A 6582-nucleotide genomic window follows, 5' to 3' on the forward strand; every position below is an offset into this window, starting at 1 on the left:
TCATTCTCCCCTCTTGTGGTGGCCTCCGGGCCGTCAGCGAGAAAAGTTCACGACATCCTGGCTCGGAATAAGACCAACACATCCCAGTTTGAAGCACTTTCGTGGGCGCACAGATTCAGACCGATAAAGTAGTTTTCTTCAGACTTCTAATATCCTTTAAAAGCATCGGGGATCTCCCAAATATTCGTAAGGGTCTGAATCATTTGAATAAATCGTGTTGGACCACAGTTTGAATTGCGAGATATCATTCTATATATCCAACACACAGTTGTATTGAAGCTGTAATGAGCCTGTGACTTTTTTACCAGTCAGAAATAGAGACTGAGTTGCGAGCGAGGACTACTGATGTGATACCCCAAGAAAATAGCCCCCCCCCCCATTTTTTTTGAAAGTTTACACAATTGCATTGATTCAAATGACAAGAACACACCCTCACAAACTTGATCCATCCACCCCTAAAACCCGGAGTGGAGTTAACCAAACTGCTTGAAATTCAGAGAAAAATGACATCACTCAGATGGATGTGGTTTTGAGCACACTTTCATCCCTGCATCCATCTTGACTGGACGTGTGTTATCTTTCTCTGCATACAGGTAAGAAATCTTGCTTTTACCCCTTTTCAGTTATTCAAAATCATTCCTTCCGATTGGTATAATTGGTGATTTTGTGATATTTAGTGTTTTGTAGTTGAATTGAATGGTTATTCCTTCAGAAAAGAGGAATTCTGAACACCAGTGGTGTTCTCAGCGAAGTTATTGAATATATGTATTTGTATTGACCTATTATCACTTACGACTGGATATGACTGATATGCTAGTGTTGGTGAATAATAGAAATTGTGTTACTGTTATAATTGTGTAGTGATTGAGTAGTTTTCATGCTGTAAGAGTTGAAATTACAACTTAAGCTGATTTAATTCCGGATTAAGTGTTGTTGATGCGAGTGTGAACAAGCCATAGGCCGTACTACCCTGTGTAGGAGGACGGTCAGTCTAAACACTCTCCTAGGCGGTGCACCGTGCAAGAGTCCGTTGACCTTAGGCTATCTTGGGAATGACTGTAAAGTGACTGATATATATGTTATTTTGACTGAAAGCCCAAATGCCTTAACGAGTGTGCTAATTCTAAATACATGAATACTTGGTATGATGCTAATGGAATAGTAGTGTAGCATTGTGCAGAATGGAAACAGGGACGGATGATAATAGTGTACATTTGTAGATACATGTAGAATAGAGGTAGAGACAGAGAGTCGGTGTGAACACAGCTTGGGTGACTCACGCCAACCTCCACACCTTATCGGCCAGAGCTCTGACCACTAGCTCTCTGGACGGAGTGTTTATAGTTGTGGTCAGTGTCTCTCTCACTTTCCCAGCTCCTCAGTTCCTCACTTTTTGGCCAGTTCCTCACTTTGGTATAAAGAAATTAAAAAGGAATCATTCAGGGATCGTCCCCAAAGTTTGGTCTTCAGAGCGACTGTCGTAAAATTCCCGAAATACTTTCGCTTTTGCCTGACGGCAGGGATCATCTCAGATGTTGTTAAAGTTTTGTTGTAAAAGATTTTACAGAAGCGTTTTGTTTTATATGAGAGGAATAAAATATAGAAACAAGCAGGAAAGAGAGAGAAAACCTGATTTTTAGAGAAACAAAGGAAAACTAAAGAAGTTGGATTTGTTTTGCAGTGTACTAAGATGACTAGTTTTCCCGCTTGCTTTTAAAACAATTCTTGCCAAAGAAATGAATGCATTCCAGGTTTAGGTTTATTAAATCATTGATTGGTTCATGGATACAAACAGAGATTAATGATAGTTGCGTTTATTTGATTAAATCATTTGTATTTTAAATGACTGGTTAAGGTTAAGCTAGATTGCTTTTATTAAAGGAGAAGCTTACAGGTAATTATGCTTACTACAGAGGAATGATAAGAGTGATTGTTATGAGTAAGTGTTATGATTAAGCTTTGATTTTCGAGACTCTTTGAGGTATAAATCAAGCATCATATTGAGCAAGGTATATTATCAATTACACTGAGGAAGAATTAGGTATTCATATCAGCAACTTGCATGTGTCATTCATATTGTGTTGATGAGAAGAAGTGTTTGATAATTATGTTGATTGCGATTAATATGATCATTGAAACTCGGTATGATTTATACCAGAATAAAGAGAGACACTTTCATCCCTGCATCCATCTTGACTGGACGTGTGTTATCTTTCTCTGCATACAGATCAAAGTGATATTGGAGTGTGAATTCAACCCAGTTACCCGAGACCCGGGTAACACTACCATTAGGTCGACTATTTTTCGTCTATGATTGGGATAACAAGAAAGCTCGACGGGTGGCATAAGCAAACGTTATGGGTCTTGTAGGACGGATGCCGATATGAATTTGTCGAGGATAATGGATCTCCAAATGCACGTTCATGTCTACTACCAGTCTCGCCTCCTCGACGCACGAATCTTGAACATGAGAATGGCATATCCCCCGTCACTATCAATAAAACGGGAATCAATTTCGGGGCATTACGGGCAATACGGCCCCGATGAAAAGACTTTGCTCCAAATACACGTACTCTACGAGGGTATAACGAGATGTTGTTTTTTTGTTTGTCTGATTTTTCTTTATTGTTCCTGTTTTACTTCTTTTCAAGACTGGTTCTCAGAGACAGGGAAGGGAACGAACTAGAATCACAGACTGGCTGCTTGCTATTGGCTCGAAAACCGTCATAATCCTGGGTGGAGTTACATGTACACAGTACGTCCTACGTAATTGTTTTGCAAGATCGTTTCCCCTACTAGCCCTCTCAGGATCCAAGTCTGAAAAGACGCCATTGACTCTGCACATACGAGCAAATTGCAAACGGTAATGATGGAGTTAAATGGAGATCGTTCAGAAATGGCTAACTGGAAACGAAAACAAACATATCTCGGGAGATATGGCTACCGATAAACAGCAACTTCTAAATGTTATAACTAGCTTTACCAATATTAGGGGAATGAACTAGGAATATTATACACGAGTGCTTATGTGACATGAAATGACAACTATGCACAGGGGAAGGGAACAAAATGCGCCTTTGATGACAGCATAACGGATGGTACGATGACTAACAAGCATCATCTTATCAAGATGCCTTTATTTTAGATTGTAAGATTTCCTTTTCTCCTTCCTGTGCATTTTGCTTTAAAAAAAAATGAAATGTTTTATCCGTTTCAAATTTTTCTCTATCATTTCGTGTTTGTTCGGGAGTGGGCATTACAACTGAGTGCGTGTATGTTTATGTTGTAGGATTTGTCTTGGGAAGAGAGAGAGAAAAAAAAAGCAAACAAATCACCAATATCTTTCAGCTAAAGCTAACTTTTAAATTCATCACGTACATCCCAGGAATCCACGCTGACATGCAATGACGGTGCGGCTCAGGACTGTTTATGACAACTTAATCTCAGCGAAACCAGCTACTACATGGTCTCTTTAATCATGTTCGTCTTGACAAACTCCACATTCGTAAGTTACTTTGGGATTCGCCCCGCTCTCCCTCTCCTTCCATGATGCTCTTTCACCCTCTCTCTACTTATCTTCAGAATTGATATCAGATCGAGTTCAGGACAGAATTCTTCATCACATTAGTTTGGTTAGTCTAAGAATATTGGATGGTTGTTGTTGTAAATGGTATCAGCGTGGTCCACAAAAAAAAAAAACGTCAAGTATACATAGAAGAAAGAGAGAAGAGGAATGAGAATGGTGCATGATAAATGTTGTCTTTTCTCAAACCTTCTTTCTTCTCTTGAGATAACAGGGCCACAGCTTTGCTTAGTCAACATGACATTGCTTTCTCGCATGAACAGCTCGCTTTCATTCCGTGGGCAAGCAATACTTATACTAACGAGAACATCTCAACGTTTACTGAAACAACTGCACATTGCACGGTTACAAAACGGGACATTGCCAAGAGCTAATTTCCATTACGAGATTAAACACGACCAGGAATGCTGCAATCTGTCACTTCATGTATTTGGAACAACGTGGACGTTCCTCTGCTATTTCGTTCACATTAGTCTAAAACGAGCACATATTGTGCGCTGCGTTGACTCTATGTTCAATGTCATTCGGACCTAAATTGCTCTGATCCAAGTTGTTGCGGCTGAAATCCTTCTGTCCGCTGAGGAAACATTGAATAAACGCATTTAATTAAAGATGTCCTACCTTAACAAGAGAATGCAGAAGTCACGCTCTGTATAACGGGTAGTAAAACTTGTTTTGTTTTGTTTGTTTGTTTGTTTTTTTTTTTTACTGCGGAATAATTCATATCTAAATGTTAGACAGGCTAAGCACTGGATATTCATGTCCCCAATGTTAATTCCTTCACCACAAAAGTCATATATTTATCTTCAAACAAAATTCCGACATCGCCAACTAAAAATTGTGTAATATATACATCCAAGCAAATAATATTATATTAAAAAATAGACAAATCCACACGAAAATTAATAACAAAAATGACATCAAATTTGTGCGCAATATACCGTATGTCCCCCCCCCCAAAAAAAAAAAAAAAAAAAATCATTGGGACCCTCCGCAATGATATCTTTAAAAATATTGATTCAATCTAAATACAAATTCACAGTATGAAACTACTCATTGCCCACATTTTACAGAAAACCCCATTTCTCCACATTTCTCTGTGACCGCTTAACAAAATCGAATGGGGTTTTCTGCAAAATAGAGCTAAATGTTATATTTTAAGACCCTGAAGTAGCATCGAGACAATTTAATCATATTGGGTGTTATATATATACTTTACATTAATCTTAGCATAACAAAAGCACAGGAGAGAAAATCAACAAAGATACAAAGTAAACGGGTAAGGTAATCACTTTTACATCAGTCATCCAGCGAAATATTGTCCTTGCCGTGGTTCCCGGACTTCACAATGGAACGGTGTGGCTATTTGAATATTATTATTTTGAAGAATTCAGTTGCTACAGTGAACAATGGTTTGGCAAATTGATGAGAGTTTATTGTCCGTTCCAGGTAGATATGGATTTGATTAGTTAGATAAAATTTTTATTACCAATGTACGACTTGCTTTCACAAGAGTCATAGGACACCCTATTTCGTAATCATTCTTTTTTTTTTTCTTTTTTGGGCAAAGTCGTTTAAGTGGAACAAATGGTTTACTCGGGACTTCTTTTTTTTTCTCCCGAAAATCAGTATCACTCTCAGATAAAAAATAGACTGAAAAGAAGAACAACTGCATTTCTAGGTCACTAAATGGTTCCCCCCGGACGACTGGGACGGTGGTGCAGTCGGGTGGTGTAGCTCCCACTGGGAGACAGCTGGTAGCTAACACTCCTATCAAGTTCAAAATACCACCCTCATCTTGGCTCTTTTCAACCGTCGACACCTTCGTTTCTTCCCCAGTGGACACGCGGGAAAGCTTGTCCTCTGGCACACAGCATCCGACACCCTCGTCCCCACTCCGTTTAGTTCGCCAAACCATAATGCGTATTCGTTTACCTGGATCCCACCCCATCCTGGCATTTTGGTGTGTGCCGTCTTCTTGTTTGCAATCCGTCCAAAGTCTAGAAACTTTGAGGAGAGAAAGCAGTGCACATCATTCGTCCAGCGGGACTACCCAATATGATCCAATGAAAGTTGCACTAACATCAATCAAATCATTCCAAAATACCAAATATCCAATAAAATGTGGACACAAAATATTTCCTTAAATTGGCATTATCATTGATATCACTGATGAAATAATCATTGAAACCTTGATTATTGCCTTCACTTTGAATCCGTTGTCACAAATTCGGTTAAATTCTCACGACTGTGAGATGTAAATAACATTCCAGATCAAGGGTCTCGAGACGGCTCATAGTCCTGTGGTTAAATTCAACCCTTTCCGTGCCGAGAATGTGCACAATGCTATGAAGTTTTCCTGTATCAATCGGCACTCAAGGCACACAATGGGTTAAGAAAAACATGGTGGCCTCCAGGAGAACAAAGCATGCAGGCTGGTGACACAATAATATACATCGTAAAAGACGAATCCAGTGAATATTAGAGGAGAAGGAGAGACTTAAGAGGCTTTACCATGGGTAAAGAAGACATTACTGTTGTATTCGTTTTCCTCGTCTTGACGACACCTCCTGTAGCGCACTTTGTGTCCCGCAGGATAGTTAAAATATCACCGTTCTGTATCGGAGGACGGATGTCACAGCAGTAACTTAAGTATTAAATATCATTTACTCCAGTGCGAACACCAAACATCTTTTAGCTCAGAAGGCGTGGTCGACAGGTTTTTCAGGGTGCGGACTGATGAACTATGAAGCGACGCATATGATTAGAAGTAAAATATATGCCGACATTCAATTCATGTGTCAACATCCATTATAACGCTTAGTACCACTGTTCTCCGAGCTGATCTATCTTGACCTCATGTCTGTATGAATCTGTCGTCAACTCGCCGACGTATCAACAACTTTCCCCGCCGAACATACGGGGAAGAGTAAACAAACGTGACATAAATCGAATTCGGGGTTATACTTCTTCGCCAACGGGATTGATTGGCCCCTCAG

This window comes from Diadema setosum, chromosome 12 (assembly GCF_964275005.1).
Source record: "Diadema setosum chromosome 12, eeDiaSeto1, whole genome shotgun sequence".
In the NCBI taxonomy this organism is placed as follows: domain Eukaryota; kingdom Metazoa; phylum Echinodermata; class Echinoidea; order Diadematoida; family Diadematidae; genus Diadema; species Diadema setosum.